Source organism: Pieris rapae, chromosome 13, assembly GCF_905147795.1.
Source record: "Pieris rapae chromosome 13, ilPieRapa1.1, whole genome shotgun sequence".
Taxonomy (NCBI): domain Eukaryota; kingdom Metazoa; phylum Arthropoda; class Insecta; order Lepidoptera; family Pieridae; genus Pieris; species Pieris rapae.
The window spans coordinates 10,116,324-10,142,826 of record NC_059521.1 but is presented as its reverse complement, the minus strand read 5'-3'; the positions used below and the strand labels follow the sequence as shown (position 1 = coordinate 10,142,826).

The window sequence follows — 26,503 nt, the reverse complement described above, 5'->3', positions numbered from 1 at the left end:
ACAACTTTCAAAGGATGGTAAGGATGTCGAAATGATTGGACATTTACATGGGGATATATTCAATCAAGATAAATTCCTCATTAACGGGGTCGAACTATCTATAAAATTAGTGAGATCGAGAGAAACATTTAACCTCATGTCACAGAATGCAGATAATAAGTACAAAGTCTGTATCACAGATGCAACTTTAATAATACGCAGAGCAAAAATTAATCCATCAATACTAATAGCCCATCAAAAGGTTCTTGCCACTACTACAGCTAAATATCCTATAACAAGAGGCGAAGTGAAAGTCCTGACCATACCATCTGGTGTGCAGGGTAAGACACTGGACAATATATTTTTAGGACAGGTTCCTAAGAGATGTATCATTGGTTTTGTTAATAATACCGCCTTCAATGGTAGTTATAATAAAAACCCATTCAACTTTGAAAACTTCGGTATTTGCTCCTTTAGTTTATATATAGACGGTCAACAAATACCATCAAAATCATTACAACCATCATTCCCAAACGATGTATTTGCCAGCGCATACCACACACTGTACTCAGGTACCGGTATACATTTTCTTAACGAAGGTAATGGGATATCGAGGGAGCAATACTCAGATGGATACTGTTTACTAGCCTTTGATTTAACCCCCGACTTATCAGCTAACTCTAATATTCACTGGAATCTCATTCGTCATGGTAGTGTGAGAATGGAAGTAAGATTCGAGAACGCATTGACTGAAACAATTAACTGTGTAGTTTATGCAGAGTTTTCAAACATTATAGAAATAGATAAGAACAGAAATGTATGTGTGGATTATAGTAGTTAAGAAATGACTTTTATGTACTTATGATTAAATTGAGAATAATAAACGGAATGAAATATAATAAATAAAAATATGGTTTCTCATTAATAGTTTCCCTACTTTTCTAAATAAATGCATATAAGATATCACATATATTGGGATGACAATACAACGAGATGTTAGTTGAGGTGGATGATTGATAGGAATTGGAATTGTATTTAGTGCAATATATAAGAGTAGAAGGTCAAACGCGTTGGAATAAAAATGAATACATTAAACCTGCAAATGAGTCTCCATAAAATACATCCCAGCATCCAGTATACCGTGTACCCCTCGAATCGCCTACCAATGCACGTACACTTACCCACATTTATTATATGCAATCTCGATCCTGACTCACAACCAGGATCTCATTGGGTAGCTATTCATATCAACCACGAAAAAGTTGGAGAATATTTTGATTCATTTGGACGTAAGCCTATTAGAGTAATAGCGGATTTTTTAAGAAGAAATTGTCGGGTATGGAGCTATAATACAGCTAGCATTCAGGACATCTATTCTGCCTTTTGTGGGGAGTATTGTGTAGTATATTTGTACTACAAGTTCTGGGGTTTCAGCTTGGAAGATTACCTCAGAAATTTTTCGTATGACTCGCCAAGAAATGACATGACACTAGTAAAGTTGTATTGTAACATAATGCAAATAAACACATAAAACACGGAAATCATATTTTTAATGTTCAGTAAATCCTTTTCCCATCTGTCCTGGTGCATTTGCAGGTAAATGCGTATGCGTAATGGTAATTTGCTAATTATGGATACGAAACTGACTCGGTGATTAGTAAATGAGGATTTGGACGAGACGTTACATTCTTATTATGAGGTGATTAGTAAATCGATTAATTTGCAACGTATAGCAAAACCTAACTTCGAAACAGAGAGAAATATCGCTTCGGGAGTGAGTGCTATCGACTCAGCACGGTCTGTTTAGTGGGGAAAGAGACCAAACTTTTTTTTTTTTTTTTTTTTTTTTTTTAGGCGGGGACTGCCGCTGAGCCAGAAACACACGGGGGGTTAGGTTGACTGAGGCAGCGAGTGAGGCAGTCCCCGGCACGGGGGGTTAGGTTGACTGAGGCAGCGAGTGAGGCAGAACCCGGCACGGGGGGTTATGTTGACTGAGGCAGCGAGTGAGGCAGAACCCGGCACGGGGGGTTAGGTTGACTGAGGCAGCGAGTGAGGCAGAACCCGTGAATCCCTACTACTAAAATTTGAAGGGAACAACAATTCCTCCACCGGGCAGAGGTTCTGTATGCTCTCTACTGTATTACGAAAACGAAACCGAACAACTAAAACCCAATTGTTAACGTAGTTAACTTTATTTGAATTAAAAATAGTTCATGCGTTAAAAATACTTTGATACAAATTCCTACTGTGGTTGTCAAAACAATGTTACAGGTATTGTTTTCTTTGATCTCGATAAATTAAGAGCAATCACACTTTTGTACATAAAATATTTTTAAAAGTTGGTAAATACTTCTTAATATTTATTTATATTATTTTTTTCAACTTTTTAAATAGGCTTTAATACCAGCTTACACAAAGTTGTTTTGGTGACGTGCACATATAATCAAATTCCAATTCTTAAAAGGCCGGCAACGCACATCCTGGTTATGGGCGGTATCATTTAACATACCTTTATAAATTTTTTCCTTTTTTTCGTTTTGGTAAATAAAGAAGGCAATAAGGATGAAAAATGCGTAAACTGCAATTGCATTATTTCTCTTATCATCTACAGGATTTCTTTGAGTTTAGATGAAATTAAGATAGCGCAGTGACTGCAAGTAATTGCTAGGGATGGGGCCCTATCTGACAGCCCATCAACATAAAAGTTTTTATCATGTTCGCTTCAATATAATCAATGCATATAATAAAACCATAAACAATTCTATCAACTGTTTCGCTTTATATATATATATATATATATAATTTAAATATACATATATATTGTTCTTGGATAATTTTATGTTGTTTTGGCGGTCACACTTTCCACAAATACAATTTTGTATGTATCCCGTGAAAACTAGTTTTGATAGCACTGTGGTTACATTTTAAACTTCTATTTAACGTATTTATTGTCGTCAGACTATAAATACGTTAAATAGAAGTTAAGAAGAGATATTAATGTGAATAAACTTGTGGCACTGATTAAATTTGTAACTGTATATTTTTAATTACAGGTATGTTCAACTGAGAGTCACATACGTGAAAAGGTATTTTATTTAGAAGTGTAAGAATCATTATTACTACTTCTTAATTCTTCAGGATATTCTTAACTTAACAAATTATTCGGCAAAATAGTTTCGTCAGATAGCCTTCCCTCATAAAGACGTCATCACAGCGAAGCAATAACTATCTTAATTGCCAGCGCAATATAAACAAACTGATCGATACGTTTTTAAACAGATGAGAAGGAAACGGATCCATTTGAAGTGTTCTAAATTTAAATTATTTATAACGTTTTGTTTTGTTTAGCGTAAGAGGCCCACTTATTTAGTTTTTGTCGCAAACACACGAGATAAAGTCCTATGATATTTTTTTATCATACAGGCGAAAACGGGCAAGTGCCTCATCTGCTACTCTGCAGTGATACCGTTGCCCATGGACACTCAATGTCAGAGGCTCACAGGTGCATTGCCGGTCTTATAATAATTGGTATGCACATTTCTTGAAGGACCCGGAATCGAACTGGTTTGGAAATACATCAGTGGGCAGCTTTTTCCACATAGTGGTGGTGCGCGGCTAAAACAAATATTATGTGAATCGTAGAAGAAATCCTGAAATTCAAATATATTTTATTAAATTACTGTCTAATAAAAAGTGTAGTAGGAGGATATTTAACAAAGCGTGCAGGGTCATTGCAGTCGAATTTCAGGAAGCACAATAGCCGTAAAACGCCCTATTTACTAGAAACAATAAAAAGTTATGTCCAATAAGTGTCAAAATTATCGGTCATAAAAACTTTAAGTGTCAATGGCTTTATTATATTTGAAAAAGGAATTTTCGATGGAACAAAGGAGGTTTGATGTTTGAAACAACGGGTTCTATTTTTGAAATTCGAGTCGTTCGATTCGCTTCGGTTACGTCATGTGTCGTACAAAGAATTCCTTTCTTGGACTAATTAAGGGAAACTAAATAATCGAACAGAGCTTTGTCCTATTTGTAAAGCATTATTTTACCTACTAACTGACACGGCGAACTTGTATACCCTCCCCTAACAGTCTATGAATTGATATTTTTTACCTAAAATAAAAAAAAGTCAATGAAGCAAATGTCTATACAGTTATTCTTGTCTATGACGTTGAAATTAAGATGTTTATGCAAATTTAAATTTTTTACGTCTTTTTAAAACTATTTTTGTGATATATACTACAAACGTCGCTTGAATGATCTGAGGCGAATCCAAAAAATAAAATCATATAAATCGGTACAGCCGTTCTTAAATTTTTGATATAGATCGATGAAGCTCATACATACTTGACAACCTTATAAATAATAATATAAATTTCGTTTTAATAAACAACACCAATCAAAAAGGGTTGAACTGATATTTTTTATGAAAATCAGACGGGAAGCTGTAACAATGTCTTCATTGTGGAACTTAATTAACATAATCGGATCGGATCGCTGACTGCAGTAACAGTATACGCATAATAAACAAAAACATGCCGTATGAATGAGCGAAAATTCGGACTTTATATCCCGCGTAAATAGTCTTTTGTTTGGGCCACAGAATTGTTTCGCTTATGCACATTCATTCGTTAAGTAACGCTAAAAATGTAATGGTCGGTTATGTACAAAAAACGAATCGTGAATTATTGTTTTATATACACTTCCTTCGCGCAATGTTTTTTTTATTACAGAGGCCCTTATATCTTTGACCACTTTCTTAAAAACTAAATTTTGAATATTGATTCAAAATATAGTTTAAATAAATATACAATCTTAAGTAACATCTTCTAAACTCATGCTGAAACCAAAAAAAAAAAACTACCTAGTTTGTTTTGATTATAGTTTTTGGGCGCTAATACTAACTAAACAAATAAGTCAGTGTTAATCAGACATTAACCCCAAAAAAACTAATTGCATACCTCTGTGGTTATATGTTTGACAGTTAATGTATTTAGATACGTCTACAAAATTAATAACACAATTGAATCTTTTTTTTATGTACACGTTCGTTTTTATATTTTATCGCTATTAAATGCTTGTACTACTTGTTATTCTATTTCAAAGACGTCCCAACAAAGGGAAATATGTCAAAGAATCGGGGTCATTGGAAACAAATAAGTTCAACATGTGGGATTTTTTCTACATATGCGAGATTACGTAATGGAGCAAATGTTTAAGATACAGTTTTCAGTGACCGAATTAGCAAATGTAACATTGTCAAAAGTAACAAATATTAACGATGGTCTTGATGCCATGAAACGGAATAATTTATTAAAGCAGTAAATTTTTTTCTAATTAGTTGTATTTCAAGTAAGCAGTACCGAAAAAAATCATTACCCGAAACTTTAAGTTCGAATTCACATATGTGTTAGAACCTTCATGTCTACCAATTTATTTACATATTTCGTAATCCTACTTCTAATAAAATATTTACCATAAAATTAAACTAAACATATAGCCAAAGATGGAATATTTAATAAACAGAAAATGGTTCAAACATTTATTTATTAAATGCATAAATACCTAATTCGGCTGTGTTGTGTGATGGGTGTGAGAGCGACGTGTGTGGGGCGTGCTCAGGATAGGTACAGGTGATTTAGCGCTATGTATATTCTTAACACTTATTAAGTAAGTAAGTTTACTAGTTGAGGTGTAAATAGTGGTCGTTATATGTCCGAGTTGCGACTACAGAACTCAGTTTTCTGCATTGATGTTGATTTGAGGAACGTGAAACAAAACAAATTATTTGACGAATACAGATGCAGACATTGTTTGCCTCATGTTACATGACTTCATTGTTTACTTGATACATACATGAATAACAAATATCGAACAAACGTGAAGATCCTCTTTTTAAATAAATTTTTCCATACTTTTTACTTAAGTTATCGTCCACATTTGAATGCTTTCTATTCTCAATTCGTGACGTCAACATAAAGAGGTTTAATACATGAAATCTGGCTCAAAAAAAGCGCGCCACATGAGAACAATTTAGCTTTCGTCACAAAAGCATTCCTTTCGCTTCCGCTATCGGATTTATATGGGACTATTTTTCGATGTCAAGCATTCGCTATTAATATTGTTTATTACTTTTTATTATTTGACAGTTGTTTTGTGACACAGATGTGATACATAAAGTGTTAATGATAATATATAAATTCATTTGCGGTACCTTAAGCCTATATTTATTTCCCATTCTGATATTTGTGGCAATCTTGGATTAGGATAAGGTTTGTGTCATAGGTTTTGTGATAAAAAGATGCAAGTCATTCTATAGGCTCTTCAAAGTGTAAAAATGCGATGTCTGACGCCATGCTTTTCAACCTTCATGGAAGACGAGGCATCGTTTGACGACTGATAACAATGACAAGAGTTTTACAGTGTATCATGCTAAGTGAAAACCTAGAAGGCTGTGTTTGTGAAGGTATTACGGCCCTCTAGTTGCTTAGCAACCATACGTCACATATTATCTACGTAAACTGCTTTTTGTATTAAATTAGGTGCTCTATGGGATTGATTTGTTCTTCGTTCCATAAAGCGATTGTATTTTAACTCGTGTATTCACTTTTGAAAAGCAAAGGTTTTATTTTATTTTTATTTTTTTTATATTTTTTTTTTAATAAAGTACTGAATAAAAAATCGTAAGTGTACAACTACGGTTACAATAGGTCTTTAGAAGTGGGTTTTAGCTTTAGTAGTATTTCGCGTTTGTTTTTGTGACCCCCGTAGCAAGCATTCAGTACATAAACATTTAAAACAAATCATAAATTCAGTGAGGGATAAAAAGTATTTTCTGTTAGGGATAGCAAATGGTTTACTTTGGCAAATAAATAACAATTTACGTGTCGCAAAGTTCAGAGCGCCGCAGGGTGCAGCCACATACGGGGGTCCAACTAATGCATTTTACTCGTGCGGAACGAAAATAATTCATTTAATTCCTTTTACTGGAGGATATTATCTTAGTTTTTATCTGTAATAAACTTCATCGTTCATAAGGTAAAATCGCATCTGAAAGTTTATTTTAAAAGTTTTGATCTTATTAGGAATAGCAACTAACTAGTTTTATGGGGGCAGGGAATAGGGGTGTTCTAGTCATTTGAGAGTTGAAGATTGAGAGTTAGCCTGGTAGGCGAGTATCGCAGCTCTGGCTTACAAACTCAAAGTATAGAAAAAAAAATTGTGAGAAAATCAGCACACCTAAGATATGGCGTGTGTCACATACAGAAGACTGAACTGCTAGTACATGTGTTTATACAGTTTGTAAAGCCTATGAACATTGACTCATCGCCGCTTTGATTGAATAGCTTTTAAAATAATCCTTAGTTGTTTTGGCCTATTAGCGTCAACGTGCAACGTGCTCTCGTTCTTGAGGTTGTCCGTTCGAATGAACCAATGAACGTTCTATGTAAGTATGTATTTAACATTCACTCGAACGGTGAAGGAAACATCGTGAGAAAAGCCTAAAGTCGACAGCGTATGTCAGGCACTGGAGACCGATCACCTACTTGCTTATTAGATTGACAAATTATAACTAACAATAATAAAGGTTGTAGTGACACTGGATTATTAATTCTAATAAAAAATATTTTAGCTGCAGACAAATACCTATGACATCTATACCTATGTGAAAACAGTGTTCAGAATTGCAAAATCAAACTCGGTCAGTGCCCTTATGCTCTGAATATCGCGTACATAATAGCTTATTGATATTGAAATACAGAGCTCGAAGGCGTGTCTATTGAGAAATCAGATCCTTTTCAAAACGCACTTATCTCCACACGGTACCGCGATATTGACTAGAGCTTTGAATTGCAAATTGTGGTCGGAGGCCATTGAAATGACAATTTGTTTTCTTTTGGGGTTTCCTATTGGTTTGGTGATGTTTTTGAATTGTTTTTGTTCTGTCGGGATTTGCGAAAGGTTTCAATTTAAATTTTAGATAAATATTAATTATAATTGTTTGTTTTTTTTCTGTGCGTGTTGTTTCCACGAGAATGTAAAAGCGTGCTCCTATTTCACCATGCCTCCTGCTAATAGAGGACAAATCTTTGTTTTTATTTATTTTATTATTCTTTATTACTCAAGATGGCATATGGAACATGGTGAACATAAACTTAGAAGCATTTTATATACATTTCTGTTTTGACGTTCATATGTGTACATTATGTTAACAATATAAATAAATGATTTTAAATTTGATTTTGTGAAAGTATGTTTTATAAGATTTTGATTTTATATTATTAAAAATGAGAGCAGAACCAATTTATGTTCAAAAAATATGGGCCTATGTGATTTCGTTTCAATCTATTTAAAAACCGTGTTATCAATGTGAAAGCGTAAGAAACGAATTTATCAAGTTTTAGCTTTGAAATTCCATTTGCAGATAATAAATCTTCATGTAGCCTATTGTTTAACATTATGTAGTTCATAGCTTCGTGAATAAAATCTAACAAGTGAAGGCTTTCCTAAAGATATTAATTGCTTCACGAATTTCGTGATGATGCTTTCTCGGGCAATATTTTATCGTCAGTGAATCTCTGCTATTGATGATACAGTCTTTGTAGTGTATATTTTACCTTAATGACACGAACTAGTTGTTATATTGACCGACATAGAAATCTTAATTTGAGTTATGCGTCGATGTAACTTCAAAAAATGTGTGGTAAAATTATAGTACACTTGATGTACAGCAGTGAGAGTGCAAGTACAAGCTAGTGTTAAAATAAACTTTTATTTGAAAGCGCGTCACGATCTAAGCTCACGATAACCACCGGAACATAGAGTTTTGCACTTCACGCTTTGCCGGCGCCAGTTAAGCGTCGACGTTTTTTGTGTTATGTAACTCGACTCTAGTAGAATTTTAATTATTTTATTACGGCTCAACTGGTTTGTGTAAAGCTGTCAGTCTAGGAGAATTCGCTTTTCCATATGGAATTTCAATATGTGACAAAACACAATATTTTGTAGGATTAATATATTCATACTTTAGAAAATTATACATCGTTTGCGTTTATGATATTTTAAGAATCAGATTGATTTAACCAAGGTTTCAACTACATTTAAATTTGTACTCTCTGATACCCCAGGGACATTTGACCAAACTTCACCGATATCCAGATTTGGCATTCTGATACACTGGGTCTGAACTCTGAATAAAGTTTGTTAGTTATTATAATTTATGATTCGATGTATATTTTTTTCTTCGTATTTTTGTTATGTTTGCTATAACGTGAAATATTGAATTTTATTTTTGCCCATTGTTGGCAAGATTTTGTAAATACCTAAATACTATTACTTAAACGGGGTTTAGTATTGTCACTGCTAAATGTAAAATGCTAAAAAAATAAATAAATAAAAACTTCATTTATGACAAAAGGGTTGTGACAAGATTTATATTAGTTTATTTATTCATAAACAAAATAATAATCGTTGATTTACTTCTCAAAGTTTCATAACTACAACCAGAAACGTAAAAAGCACTTCTTCTTTTGCCTGCTACTGCTTCTTACAAATTGTAAAAGCTATTATAAAAAATTAAGAAATAAGAACATTTAGGCAACAAAAACCCAGCTCCTATGTAATTTCACATTACTATCAGGAATACCATAGAGATTTGATGAAGGCCATAGACATAAACTAGCGATCAGTAAAGGTGACGAAGCTTAAAATGTTATAGGTCCTTTTGTTGTGGGATTTTTAAGGGCTTGCGGTCGCATCCGGTGTATATCCGGGTTTTATTAGCACACGATATCGAGTGCTATTGAGCGCTTTGTGATTTTGTATTGGCTTTTGTGTGGGACGTCGTTCGGCTATTGAAATTTTAAGTGCGTATTTATTTTTTAGCGTGGGGCTCGAGTTTCCAATAATCATAAACTGGTTAGAATCTTTTAAGTCTTATGTTGTAAAATTTGTTTGTTTAAACAATTAAAAAACTAGGAACACGGATTTGATAAAGTTAATTTTGTTAACAACACATAACTAATATCCGGGACGAAAATCGCGTTATAGGAGAGAAACTGTAATTAATAAATACAATACAAAAGCTTTAAAATACAAAGAACAGTAGCACTAACAGATATTTTTTTAAATTGTTAAGGTGGAACAATATTCAAGCAGAAACACAAGCAACTTTTAATATCTAAAGAGTACAAAACATCTGTTCAAATCGGTGCGAATTAAAATGTATTTAGAGAAACTTGGTATACAAGCACTATTTGTTCTTGTTTGAGCATTTAGTTACAACGTATAATTTGCAACATCTAGATTTTAATTGCAATTTAATCTAGATCGTTCGAATAAATTTTGTTAGGTATTTCATTTGAATATTTATTTTTTGACGTTTTTATAATTCACACCAACATAACCACAACCAACCAGTTTCACATATTATAAAAGAAGTATGAATAAAAAAAAGTACAAAAATGGCACTAACAATATATATATATATATGGTAAACTCAGTAATAAATACTAAAACAGTATTTAAAATAACTTAAATATACTTAGTTCTCTTTATATCAGTAGCGATAATTTCGCAACCTTGAGGTTGTGATCGCAATCGCTATCGCAAGACCTAGACCAAGACCCTATCTATATGTGTGATATAATTTGTAAATACCTAACTCTTTTTCATACCAGCTATGCTAGCAGCAGTTTAGAAAAGAGTTAAGCTGTCTTGGCGGTTTTAAGCACATAAATAGCAATTATAGTTTTCCAAAAAGTATTAGTACTTCAGTTTACTGTCAGATATTTATTTATTTATTGAAATTTACCACATCATAATTATATATGAAAATTTTATGTAACGTTAATGTTAAAATAAAACAATAAAAATACTACCAATAAGTATTTTTTAAGCAGAAAATAGTTAAATAAAAGAGTTACCAGCAAAACAGCAGATTAGGTATGAGATTGGCACTTAATAACGCTTTCTTCAAAACTGATCAGCACACTACCTAATATATCCAGCTCCGGATAAGTACTCCGTTTAATCCGAGTAGTTTAATCAGTTACACTCGCGAAGAATTCGAAAGAGAGCTGCTGTTGTTTGTTTTTCAGATGGAATTTGGAAAATTATCCCTTATTTTAAAACTATGGATTGAGTAAGACAATATTGATGTTCTGTACTCATCAACGTATCTGACAACGTAACTGATTTAGCAATTTAAATAAGAACGTAACACCGGCAAGACATCTCTGATCATACATTGACATCATATTAGTTTTTTAAAGTCGCTGATGGTCCCGCACCATACCTGAGAAAATCCTGTCCTAAGAATAGTTAGGTGTCGAGTAAATGATCTTAGAATGCTTGCGAATAGATCGCATAAAATGGATTCCATGTAATGCTACCATATTCAATATGACTGCGCACTGAAGCGTTATACAAAATTGTTTTAGTCTTTTAACCAAAACAATCTGCATTCCGTTTAAGAAATCTGAGCCTTCGTGCGGATGTGGCGACTACTTTACTAACTTGAGGGTCAACTTGTTATGATGTGATTGTGCGCAGATTATATTTATTAGCAATTTATTGCAAAAACCGGGTAAAAAATATGATTGAACCGGACATAAAATCGCACTTTCCGAAATAAGCTGTCAAACTCAGGTTGATATAATTTAAGTATTCCCAATTTCCAGATGGAAAAACATAAAATGTCGACGGTGCGCGAAAAAGCTTGTCAAAAACTTTCGACACGTATTTTATGTTCACGCTCAACGAAAATTTGTGTATAAAAATATACGCCAACGTGTCATGTTAAAATATTTCCATTAAAACCTATGCCTCACAATTCCATGTATTTTCGGTTATCAAATGAACTAAAAATGCAATATTTTTCAGTATTTCACGATAAGAAAACAACCATGTTTTCGACAGTTTTAAGTTATATTCCTATCGAACCTGTGTTTGAAAGTCGTATATTATTGAACCTATGTTAGTCTTTAATAAGTCTAACTTAGGTTTTGTGTGTACAACACATATTTTATATTTATTTTATGTTTTCTCCTAATGGCACTTCTATTGACATTGTATTTTTATAACTTTAGTCTATAAATGGGCCATAAAAGCTAGAGAGAATTAAGAATGTTAACAGCTTAAGAATGTTAACACCTGAGAAGACATTTTGTGTGGTTTTCACATAACAGAAATACTCATCTATAATACATTAGTGACGGAACATGCATATTATAACTTAGTTAGGCGAAGTCTCAGGCATGTCTGGGCCCGCAGGTGGTCTTACATTCACACAAATAGTTGAACGATGGAAGGAATAAGTCTGGAAGTGTGCACTATTTACTTGGTTAATGTTAAAACTTGGTATAATATTATTAGTATTACACATACATAATTATGTTTAAATGCTATATTTATAAGTAGTTATTAGCTATAATGCTATTCTAGATGGATGATTACAGAAATTTTAGAATTCTGTCTGATATTTTTGACGTAATTTAAGTTTTGAAACAGAGGGCTATATTTTTAAATAATGCTTGTTGATGAAATTCTTTTTAATTAACAGCTTACAAAAATCACTTATGTAACCTGTCGTGAAGACGAGAGAATGATTAATTCGTAACTGCCTAGGTTTAGTAAACACGGGTCGATTAATCTCTGTAATCTCTCGAGACCGCTAATATAGTTATTTGGATGTCGGAAATAGCAATCGGGCCGGCAATTGGGTTTGGTTTGACTTACAATGTTATTAATGTCATCAAAATTGCCTAACGTTAATTGAACACCTGGGGACGTAATTTTAGGACAGATATAGGTTTTTTCATTCTGAAATGTGACTACCAGCTCTATATTTTATGAGGAAAAGAAAATCGATGCGCAATTATTAAAACCGAAAAATTTTAGTTTTTTATTTAACAAAATTTTAATAATGTGCACCTGAGACCTTTATAATGTTGCTAATAGTCGGTCTGCTAATTGAATACCTATATGTATCCTGATTTGGGGCATAAATCCAAGTTTTCACTTGAGCGTTGTAACCACCTTTTGAACCGAAAGGCTTTACGGGTTCATATAGTATATTAAGCCTATATTATGCTATTGTCGCTGCTCACGCGAGCGTAACATATGAGTTAAAGGGATTAGAATTCTGTACATATATGAAATTAGAGCTTGGTCTTCGCTATTGTTATTGTAATTTTATAATTGAATGATTTTCAAAGCTTTATAATTGTGTTCGAATGCCACCTAAATCTTATTAACTAATTTGCTATTTAATTCATTTGTGTTCAATCAGTTATATTTTCACCATGCTAGAAAACGTCGGTAAAGTTCTGTAATTTCATTTAACTTCTTTTGAGATTGATTTAAGATCAATTAAAACGGCTGTGGGTCAAAATATTTATTTCATCTAAAATGCAATTATATCCCTTTAACCCTACGTTTAAGTACTCGGATCGACGTAAAGGACGTTAACGTCAAACTGTCAACTGTCACTTCCGGAAAAGCCTCATTTCGAAATTCAAACCAAATACTAAGTACTACATCATTAAAATTAAATTGTCCAGAATGTTATTTCTAATTGTGCACAGTGAATGCTTGTGGATTTAGTTCTTATTTAAATATGCACCGGTCCAACTCCACAACAGTTGTGGAGTGAATTATTGAACGAACAATGTATGCCTAATGGATTTCCTAATAGTTTTGTTGGCGGGAAATACTGCATTTGCTATGTACACTAGTATATAAGTGTGGTTCGGCTCAGATTATCAATATAAACTAAGTTAAGATTGATTTTTGATTAACATGTTTCGTTATACCCGCTTAATAGTAACAAAAATGTAGGTGACATATAGATTAATGTGCATATTTTAAACAACTTAAAATGAAGAATAACGAGATTTACAGTTGTACTCAGTCGTAAATACGGAAATAAGTCGTTTTGCTCCGTGTTCTATAAAAAAAGTGAATTTAGATCTGATTAAAAAGTTGACTATAGATTAAATTGTACGCTCAAAACGGTATTTAAATACATATTTAATCAATATGCCATTGACCCCAAAATACTCAAGAGGCGATTGTTTCGTGAAACGGCTCTATTCTATGAAAGACAAAGAAATAAAAAATCTAATTAATACAGTAATATTCCTTCCTATGAATGTGAAAATCGAAATGGCTATCTAAAATTAAACAACTGCAACACTTCATATGAATTTCGTTTGACCTAATAAAATATCGTAATTAAACGTGGTTTAAACAAGCTGAAAACATCCCTCGATATTTCAACTGATGTATTAATTCGACATTGCACAAAATCAATTAAACCTTTGTTCTGCTGTTATGTTGTGTTATTTCGATATACTTAATTCAAGTACGAGTATTTTCCCTAGGTATAAAATAATAAAACTGTTGTGTACATTCTGACGTTTAGTGTCACACGTCAAATTCAGTATTCTTTTTAAACAAATTCAAATTCAAAATTTATTTATTCATGTGGGTAACAATGTACACTTATGAACGTCAAAAAAAGAAATATTAAATGAATTTAATTTTACATTTACTGCCAGTTCTCAAATCAAGGGCGTAGAACGGAAGAGAAGAACTGGCAATAAACTCTCCGCCACTCTTTTTAATCGCCAAGTTTTTTTTTACACAATGCTTGTAAGGAGCTGCAACCACTACACCATGTTCCATATGACATATTGAGTAATAAAGAATAAAAAAAAAATTAAAAACAAAGATTTGTCCTCTATCAGCAGGAGGCATGGTGAAATAGGAGCACGCACTTACGTACTCGTGAGAACAACACGCAAAGACGTAGTATAAACAACTAATATCACCGCAAACACGAATTCAAGTACGACCAGTCACCACAAGTAGCACCCGTTCACGAGTATGACGCATGGCCAGCCATTGGCCCCCTCGCCATATTTTAGGGAGAGAGACAACCCGACGCATGGACGCCGCCACAAGCAATGACATTTGAGTGAGCATGACGATCCTTGAAATGTGCACTTGGCTACACAAGAAAATAGTAATAATACTAATTATACTGAAATAATTTGATACCACATGAATCACGGTTTGTTCCCACTTTACATTTAAAAAAAGTCGTAGATGTCGACGATCGCCCCATAGTCTGAAAATGCAGCCGAGAGATTCTGTCGCGTTACCTATTTATACTGAAGCAATTCATATCCAAGCACTATGATCGTTTAAGTATTCATTTATATTATAAAAGGCCTTAGCAAGCAGTTTTACTTTAGTGTACGATTTAAATTTATTTATTGACAATATTTGTATCTCACTAGGGATTTTGTTGAAAAAACGTATGCAATTGCCTTGGAAAGAATTACTCGTTTTATGCAGCCTTGTGGTTGGTGCGCTAATTTTGTCTTTATTACGAGTACTATAATTATGGAAGCTACTATTCTTTTTAAAGATATCTATATTTTTCCGCACATACAAAATATTCTCATAAATGTATTGACTTGCCAAAGTTAAAATATTTAATTCCTTAAACTTTGCGATGGTAGTAAGGTTTCAACGCCACGGCATTTTGATGAGTGCCTTATGTAATCAAGAGACACACTATCAGATATTCTATATTATATAGTAATAGTATTTGATTTTACTTGTCCACACGATGAACGGTCATGTTTAACTTGCGTCATAATTTTAATCCACAATATTTACGTTTCGTTAATATTTTTCCATCTTCTAGTTAAGGCTCTTTTATCGCTGTAATTAAAAAAGTAATTCCAGTCTGGAATTTATCAAAAATCATCAATTTATTTTAGTGATACGCGCCATTTAAGACGCTCGTCAAGAATAAGAAAATGTCTGTTTCACCCTTCGAATGACTTACACAAATTGCGCAGCTCCGTCAAGCTGGAACCCGCTTTAGAAAAAACTTGATTTTTCTAAATTTACTTTTATCTACAAACGATGCTAGTAAATGTAGTAAACTTTATTTTTTTGTAGTATCATTAATTTCGCCGAAAAAATAATTAATACCGCGCAAAGCAGGAAATATTACAAATAATTCGGTCAAAAACTTTGAAACGGGTGCTAAATTGTTTGTAGTTTATTGTAGTGACAAAAAAAAATTTTTTTTTACCCCACTTTATTAAAAACTACAGAATAGATGCTAAAATAACGGAACTATGCAAAAGAAAGACACCGACTCAAAAACTACAAACGATGCTCATAACTGTAGTATACTTTATTTTTTTGTAGTATCATTAATTGCGCCGAAAAAATAATTCATACCGCGCAAACCAGGAAATATTACAAATAATTCGATAAAAAACTTTGAAACGGGTGCTAAATTGTTTGTAGTTTATTGTAGTGACAAAAAAAAATTTTTTTTACCCCACTTTATTAAAAACTACGGAATAGATACTAAAATAACGGAACTATGCAAAAAAAAGACACCGACTCAAAAACTACAAACGATGCTAGTAAATGTAGTAAACTTTATTTTTTTGTAGTATCATTAATTGCGCCGAAAAAATAATTAATACCGCGCAAACAGAAAATATTACAAATAATTCGATAAAAAACTTTGAAACGGGTGCTAAATTGTTTGTAGTTTATTGTAGTGACAAAAAAAAATTTTTATTTACCCCACTTTATTAAAAACTACGGAATAGATGCTAAAATAACGGAACTATGCAAAAAAAAAGACACCGACTCAAAAACTACAAACGATGCTAGTAAATGTAGTAAACTTTATTTTTTTGTAGTATCATTAATTGCGCCGAAAAAATAATTAATACTGCGCAAAGCAGGAAATATTACAAATAATTCGGTAAACAACTTTGAAACGGGTGCTAAATTGTTTGTAGTTTATTGTAGTAACAAAAAAAATTTACTTTGTTTTATATTATTTTAAAGAATCGCAAGAATTTTACAGTTTTAGAGAGAGATTTTAAATCATTAAATAACACTTATTCCGAAACTACAAACGATACAGATGATTGTAGCTGAAATCAGTTGTTTGTAGTGACTGTCGAGCTCTTATTAGTGACGAGAGGCAAACAGAATCAAATGTTCAATAAGTCAATACACCTAGGACAATAATGAGCCTTAGATTCTATATCATTTGTAATTTAAAATAAAATAAAAATATTCACAAATAATGCGTTAAATTGCAATCATAATGATACGGTTCACAATCTATCGATAGTTTACAATCTTACTGGATAGATTGTAATATAACGATGTTTACAATCTTACGGTGACATATATATATATATATATATATGTGTGTGAATATTTTTATTTTATTTTAAATTACAAATGATATAGAATCTAAGGCTCATTATTGTCCTAGGTGTATTGACTTATTGAACATTTGATTCTGTTTGCCTCTCGTCACTAATAAGAGCTCGACAGTCACTACAAACAACTGATTTCAGCTACAATCATCTGTATCGTTTGTAGTTTCGGAATAAGTGTTATTTAATGATTTAAAATCTCTCTCTAAAACTGTAAAATTCTTGCGATTCTTTAAAATAATATAAAACAAAGTAAAATTTTTTTGTTACTACAATAAACTACAAACAATTTAGCACCCGTTTCAAAGTTTTTTACCGAATTATTTGTAATATTTCCTGCTTTGCGCGGTATTAATTATTTTTTCGGCGAAATTAATGATACTACAAAAAAATAAAGTTTACTACATTTACTAGCATCGTTTGTAGTTTTTGAGTCGGTGTCTTTTTTTTTGCATAGTTCCGTTATTTTAGCATCTATTCCGTAGTTTTTAATAAAGTGGGGTAAATAAAAATTTTTTTTGTCACTACAATAAACTACAAACAATTTAGCACCCGTTTCAAAGTTTTTTATCGAATTATTTGTAATATTTCCTGCTTTGCGCGGTATTAATTATTTTTTCGGCGCAATTAATGATACTACAAAAAAATAAAGTATACTACATTTATGAGCATCGTTTGTAGTTTTTGAGTCGGTGTCTTTCTTTTGCATAGTTCCGTTATTTTAGCATCTATTCTGTAGTTTTTAATAAAATGGGGTAAAAAAAAAAATTTTTTGTCACTACAATAAACTACAAACAATTTAGCACCCGTTTCAAAGTTTTTTATCGAATTATTTGTAATATTTCCTGCTTTGCGCGGTATGAATTATTTTTTCGGCGCAATTAATGATACTACAAAAAAATAAAGTATACTACAGTTATGAGCATCGTTTGTAGTTTTTGAGTCGGTGTCTCTTTTTTTGCATAGTTCCGTTATTTTAGCATCTATTCCGTAGTTTTTAATAAAGTGGGGTAAAAAAAATTTTTTTTTGTCACTACAATAAACTACAAACAATTTAGCACCCGTTTCAAAGTTTTTTATCCAATTATTTGTAATATTTCCTGCTTTGCGCGGTATGAATTATTTTTTCGGCGCAATTAATGATACTACAAAAAAATAAAGTTTACTACATTTACTAGCATCGTTTGTAGATAAAAGTAAATTTAGAAAAATCAAGTTTTTTCTAAAGCGGGTTCCAGATTGACGGAGCTAAATTGCGCTTTAACTTTGCAAGCCCATGGGGTCTCTTTGTCAAAATACACCCCCATATTGAGAGCAAATAGTCTTCGAATTCGTCACGCTTGAAATGACTTAGATTAAGTGTATTGGCGACCTTTAGTTGTTAGAAGTCTATGTAGAAGCGGTCGTAAATTCGGTTTCGACGATATTTACTTACAAAGTAAAATGTGGCGTAAGAATCCTTGAAGCTTACAAGTATATATATGTATAAAATCAGAGATTCTAATTTACTATGTCAAGTCACAATTATTTGGACCAGCAAATTTAAATATATATTCAAGTCAGTTTCAATTCTGAAAAACAACTACAGTAATACCCAAAATTGTATCTAGCTCCTATATAAATCAGCTAATTCATTATATTTATGTTAAAATATTCGTCTTAGCCAACTTCAAAAAAACCGCATTTTTTTTTTATGATATAGATATATATTCATGAACATTTATGATTGAAATGATCAAAATAACAACTTTGTATTTTTTAAACGGTATAACGTAGCCTTTATGTCATCACATCATCATTGATGCTATTAAAATAATAATGCATAAGGAAAGATTAGTCTGCTCTCTACTCATCAATCATAGTATAAAACATAATGTATATTGCATATAACAAGTCATAACTATCCATAATTGTCTACTAGCTAACTTCTAAGTTGTTTCAAAGTCACCTTTTTTATAAGTGTTAAAGCCTCAGATTTCTGAATCTGTTTCATGATCATTTGTCAATGGAATATACGTAGGCAAGTAGGTGATCAGATTTCTGTTAAGGGTCTAAGCCCTAGGATTGGGTTTCCTCCTCCTGGGAAAGAAAGTTCATTGTTACACAGCCGGGGATCGAAACAAGGATCACAGGGAAGTGCTAGCGAACTCTGCTCATTTTGTCACCTTAATGTGACTTATTGACAAATAACGGAAATTTTATTGGCTTATTAAAATATCTAAACAAAACTTGCATCAATAATTTATAAAAAAAATACAAAATTTAATACTTTAACAGTTATACTGTAAACCGACATGTTAAACATAACAATTTTAGCACCCGTAATAAGAATGTTGAAATAAGTCTCTGGAGGAATATTTCTTGGCATTTATTATCTCGTGATGTATCTGCGGGGAAATGGATTAGATTTTTCTTTTCCGTACCATTTCTTTTCTTTATCCCGTTTCTTTAATAGCAATACAATGTTCAATATTCAGATATATGTTTATAAATGTCATCTCCGTAGGAAGAAAAATAATTTTTCGCGCTTTTTTGTAGACTAGACACAACTTTACTAAAATTTCAGTTTAAAACTAAAACGGAATGACTTAAAGTACAATGATGCAATATTGCATTAAATCCAGAAATACGTAATCAATAAAAACCAATTACGCATCGAGTAATAAAAAAATCTACGAACAGTATGGAGCTTGACCCTATAATCCGAACGATTTTAAAATCCCCTTGTTGAATTGCAGCGATAATTGTCATGAAACGCGGCTATCATTAAGAGATTGAGAGATTACTTGTTCCCCATTTCGGGGTTAAAAATTGAGAATAAGATTTATATCATTAGTTTAATGGTGCGTCTTGAAGCCGGGGTAGATTTAGACCAAGAATATACGTTCTTGAAAATATCCGGAGTTCTGCAATATTACTTTGAAATTTGCTATCCAAGTACGTATACAATGTTTGTAGATAGCGATATTTTAAAATTATTTATATTTCTTTTTTTATACAATTTGTTTCTAATCTGTTTTCTAATTCTGAAGTGTTAATCATATTTATCTGTCCTCAATGTTTCAATTTAAATTAAACTTTTGTTAATATAAATTGTTTCTACATCATTTAACATTAAGATCTAGGCTAACTTAAGACTAATAAGTTATGTAATTGACTAAAAAGGATATTTAATATAAGAAACTGTATTTATAGTATTAATGGGAAGACACTGTTTTTGTGTACTTTTTTTTCCACTTACAAATTATTCATTCATTCGAATGGTTTTTTCCCTTTTAATCTTCTCACTAGGAATTTGTACTTAAATAATATTATTTTAAAGATATCTTTAATCTTAATAAAAATTGAAAAAAGCACGTATGTATTCATCCCATCTTTGCCAATCAAACAGGTCTTAGCTAATTCGGATGTTCATTTTCCATTTCGTTTTTCCAAGGAATGCATGGGGGAGGCTTATTGGAAAAGTTTTAACTGGATTACATTTGATTAGACGAGACGAACTCGGATGAGACAACTTTATGCCTGGAGAGTTTATGTTCAGAACTTATTTATTTGTCATTTTAAATTACACTTTTGTGATGTAAATTAGCTTATCTCATATACAGTAAATTATAACATGTATCTATTTGAATAAAACTTCTTTATTCGAGTGCCTTTCAGCAGTCGTGGTTAGTGAGAGATATTAATTGCTTAAGAAATTTATTTTGAATATGCAGCACTAGCAAAAGCCAAGATGAACATTAGATCATTATATTGAATCACTCCATTAAGACATTCGTCCGTCTGTTTAAATTATTGTACTGTATAAGTATAAAATTGTGTTAGATGTAACAATCTAATTACTATTAAGTATATATACAGAAAATATTTTTTTAATAATCACAAGCATTAAGTATGTAATATAAATTTGTAATCTCAAATATTAATAAAAGAGAGTTTTCTTGAAAATACCAACTCCACAGCACTTCAATTACGATGAAAAATCAGTTTTCCTTACTCAGTGACTTGAGAAAAAACAGATTTCGTAATGAAATAATAACAATAGTCATTCAACTTAAGTCAAATGGCAGCGTTTCTTGAAACTCTTTTCTAGTGCTTTTTATCTGTCTTTTGTTCTATTTTAAATTCGCTACACATTAATTTATTGGTTAAATATTTGTTTAATCTAAATTGAGTGTTTATTATTCTAATTCAAAACTGTATAAATTATCTATTTGTTATCTCGGTGGCCTCCGATTTCTGTATTTGTTTTCTAAATCATTTCACTTTATAGACAAGCTGATGATTGTGTGCCTGACATGTTGATATAAACATGGTTCACGTTTTCCTTCGCCATACGAACAAGAGTACTTACTCTAACTAATTATGAATAGAAAGAAAAAAATAATTCGTGTTTAGCTAAGATGCCATCTCACAACTTCAGGCCTTGCATAGCCACAGTGCAAACACGGCATCAATTAGTTACTATATAGTACATTCATACACTAGTCCAATTTATCAGCCTAGTCTTATCCCATCCTTGTTCGATACTTATCTCGAAATAACATCCAAATTTCGTGCAAATCGGCACGAGGGGCCACTAAATATATAATTTCATTCTTTCCTTATAACTTCTAAGGGCAATATTTTTGTAATACGCAGGTGTAAAGGTCTATCATTAATGGCGGATCACCCCTGTCTGCTTCTCACTCACACCTCCCACTAGTGTATACTAATATCTCTTTCTGTGCACAGATGTTTTTAAGATTCATAGCAGTTAGATATAATTTACTTTTCATACTGTGGGGAAGATTTCATAAGTTTTGCTCCCCTTAATTTTATATATAGCAAGCTCACCAGTAAATGTGAACAAATATTTAATACAATTTCTGTCAAACCAAACAAATATAACATTGGGTCAACAGTGGAACTTTTTAATAGTCCAAAAATATTAGATGGAAGTACTGAATCTGAAAGAACAATGCAGAAATCAGAAAATAGTTTCATTGGCGCGAATTTAGTAGTCCAAAACGGGTGTAATTCAAAAGTAGGAGCGTAACCTTTTTATAACCCTCTCTAACGCTATTATGAGATAAATTTGTTTGGTTTAAACCAAACAAATGTATGATTTGTTAACACAAAACCCATACATTCATTCTCTATAACACAATAGCTATCCTCTATTACGACAAAATATTTTCATTTTTAGACAACAACAAAATACTTAAGTGTAATTGTATTTATAATCAGCTTACAAAATTAATCTTTTTGAGGTGCTGAAATTTCTAAGAAAGATACCTCAGGTCATAAACGACCATGTCGCCTTTGGTATTGTTAATTGATATTGACAAAATTGCAATAACACGTACGCCATTATTCTGTGATTACATTGCGTGTAGGAAATTCTGGTCTCAGTTACTAAACGTACCATCGTCAGCTGTCGTGTATTATCATTCGTAAACAAACTTTGAAACTGTCAAGGCTAGTAAAAGAAAAGCGTTATATATTAACGAAAAATTTTTTTCAACGTGCGATAGAAAAGGGAGAAAAAAAAGTGACGTTGGAATACGTTTAAACAAATCGGTCCCTTGAAATTCGTTATAAAGGGATTACACTATATTTCAGAAAGATAAATAAAATAAAAATATACTGGGTTTCACTGGACATATGCGTTATGAAAATGTTTGACAAAAAAAGTATAATAAGTAAGTTTGCATTTCACCCAAATACCCACTCGCTAGTCACGTAGCGCTTGTATTACGTTTTTTAAAGTAGGGTAACTTCGTTAATTTACACCAGCCAGAGATAATGTCGCCGGACGGCTTAATTAACTTTATTAGAATTTATTTCACGAAACGTTAACGTTTAGGGGTTTTTAATCTACGAAAATCCGTTGTCTCGTTAATATGAAATTTCGGAAATGTATTTCCGGTAATCTTTTTAAATTCGGACGTGAAATTTGAAAAAGGAATAACGATGTTTTGCTTAATCTGATGACGCTGTAATGAAGTTCGAACGTTTTTTTTAATTATTTTAATGAAATAAATGTTCAATGTAATGTAAATAAAATATGTGTTCAAATGTACTTATTACGTACAACGTTACGTTGTTAAATGTACGTAATTATATACTTAATTATTGATAGCTAAGGCCATGTACACGTATTTAAGAGTAAAAACCTCAATCTTGCTGCGGACGCTGCACATTAGGTTAGTTTTTTTTACAAAATTACGAAATCTAATCGAAATACCTAACATTTTTATCAGGAGCTTCTCGACAAAATTAATTGTTTATTTGGCTACATTTTTTGTGAAGCAGTATCATATCTGAGTTTGATAATCGCGTAAATTAATTCGCGCGTGGGGCTGTAAAACGTTTTGAAAAGGAAAATTGAAAATTGTACCTCAATAGAAATTATGTTAAAACAAATAACATGGGCCTACTTATACGAGTTATTTGAATTCGTCTTTTGATTGTTTAATAGAATATTGTTTGACAAGTCGAGTTATGACACTTCGTCATTGATGCTGTATTTATTTATAACTGTGAATCGATTTGCTGACATTAGTTTAAACGATTTTTAAGAAACACCGTTAAATTTAAAATGCCCACACACACCCACACACACTAATAAATGACACATTTCCACGCACACATAAACAGATAAATTATTAGTAAATTTGTCTTTTTTAGTACTTAATGTTCTTCGTATAACATGGTTTAGCCTGTTTTCTAATTTTCTAATTGTTAATATTATATTTCAAACAACGCTATGGATTATTAATAAACTGTTAAATAAAATAAATAAATTACTTAAAAGATTCAATAAAAATAGGTCCAATTGGCAATAACTGTTTTTATTTGTACACGTTGATTCAACTAATTGTTCGTAGGTGAGTTATCCATTTATAATTAAAAGTATACATGTGATTGTCTGCGAAAGGAGACATTATTTGATGGTAAACAAGACTGATGTGTCCAAAGGGTTGGACAAAGCCTATGATTTAATATGGTCTATGATATTTACGCCGGGCCATCGCTCATGCCCTGAGCCGCAGTTAGTCACTTGTCACTTGACAGCCGTGTTATTTGACCGCCATTTTGAATTCGTGACGCATGACTTGACATTTGTTTTACAAACTTTCCATAGCTAATTTGTTTACCTGAAAATCTTTATGACAAATCTATTTCGTAATCATGGACATTTATATAATTTGGTTTAACAGTAACTTAGTCAAAAGATTATTCAATATAATGATTTTGTTTTAAATTAGTTAAGTAAAAATGACTTGTTGTACCATACCCATTTCATTACGTAGGAACATATACCTAACGATTTATTTGCTTATAAAGTATAAAACATCATGGCAAAAGTAACAAGTGCGGCTACATGACCGCAAGTTTGCATTACTGAACTGTGCATGGCCTATTTTTTTAATTAAAACGGTGGTTTTGTTCAAGTATTAATTGTTTAAAGAGTTATTATTAGGTCATTATTTTAATAACAATGTTAATATGTGTACTCAATGTTATTTTCTTTTCGCAGGTAAATTATAACGAAGAAAATCTCATTGTAATGACGTACAAGCAAAATCTTAGGTAAGCTCTTCATTAAGTCAAGCACAAGGTTGTTGGTACAATTAGACAATTGTACTTAAATCTTAAAGAATATTGAACTACTGCGGTTTTGAATAATTGTTTTGTTGGGTTAATTTACATTACATCAGCCAAACCACCATAATAATATAGGTATATTGCGGCCATTGACCCAAAATTATGGTTTCTTGAAAGCAAAATGTTAAGAAGGCTTCTTCAATGCTGTCGTAATATTAACTAGCGTTGAAGAATTAATGTAACTTATAGGTACCTACCCCTATAAGCTTGAGGCAGAATTTTAAATGATCACAATTTTCTAAGATTCTCAAGACATTATTTATAATGTGCTCCTAAATGAACAGAAAAGACTCCAAAAGACTGTACAAAGGACACTTTACGGTCTTTAGAAAAATGTTTGAAGGACGTGGATATTTGAGAGGGTTTAAATTAAGCCAGTCCCGTTAACCTTTAGCTTAATGTCGCTTCAATTTTTGGAAGCTTAAGTTACACAAAGTAACATTACTTGTTATCTGTGATTCAGAATATTTGAATAACATTTGACTTTAATAAACCCGGATTGCAGTATGAGGCGGGGTTTTTTAATAATATGGTAATACTAATTAAGTTGTAAAATGACTTTGAAAACACAGTCTACAAAAAATATATCTACTGTAGATCACAATGTACATTTTCAACAAAAATCGGTTTCTACGAGAACTAAGCAGTTTTTAAGGTATTACAAAATTATGACTGTATAATTTATATTAAAACTATGAAAAAAATAAGAAATTTTCTGATGGCGAGAAGATATGGGCAAATTACGTTTTTATATTATCTCACTCACTGCTTTTTAAAACCTATTGTCAAAAAGTAAGTCTTAACAAACAATAAAATCTCATGTTTTATTCAAATTTTTGTGGATTATTCACGCTTGACCTAGTTCAATATCTAGATACATTTACAAATCTAGGTTAGTTAACTGTAGCTTTGCAAATTTGACGCAATTCAATCATTTGATGACAAATATACGATTCTTCAAATTTAATGACGTGGAGTACGTGATACCTTGATGATCTTATGTTCCAAAATAAACGTATTTTACTTTTATTTTTTATTTTCTTTAAACACGTTCTGAAGATAAATTAGCAAATAATAATAAAAAAAGAACCAAATATGTTTATAAACTATTTAAGAACTAGGCACTTTATATTATCATCAGGCGATCTAATCAGCAAAGCCGTAAACAAATATGAAACATTAACAAGTCCATAATTAGTTCAAAATTGAAACAGCAAAAGTAATCGAATAAATCGTTGCAAATCACTCGATTCACAATAAAACAATTAAAAACTCTATCGTTAACAAGACTAATTAATTCCGTTTCACACGTCCATAAACTATGGGTCGATTATTCTAACGAACGTGTTAATCAGGATTATGGGACTCGATATTCACTACGCAGTAGTGATGGGCTCCCATTAGAATTCGATTATGAACTTATTATCACTTAATTAGATCTGTCGAATGCCTTTAGCTTTACATTACACTGATTGAGGGAAATACGTCGATTACTAAATCGCAAATTAACTGAAACATTAATTAGATGTTCTTATTAGCGAATCGAGCAAAAGGCGTTGTGAATTCAAGTTTAATATCGCTTTGCAGTCTCT

The 26,503-nt window shown here is 31.9% G+C and overlaps 1 protein-coding gene across 7 annotated transcripts in view; it reads left to right on the top strand.

The window, feature by feature from the left end:
- LOC110998317 (fasciclin-2) overlaps window positions 1-26,503 on the top strand; it is a 96,693-nt gene that overhangs the window by 44,044 nt on the left and 26,146 nt on the right. The gene's annotated exons all lie outside the window — the stretch shown is intronic.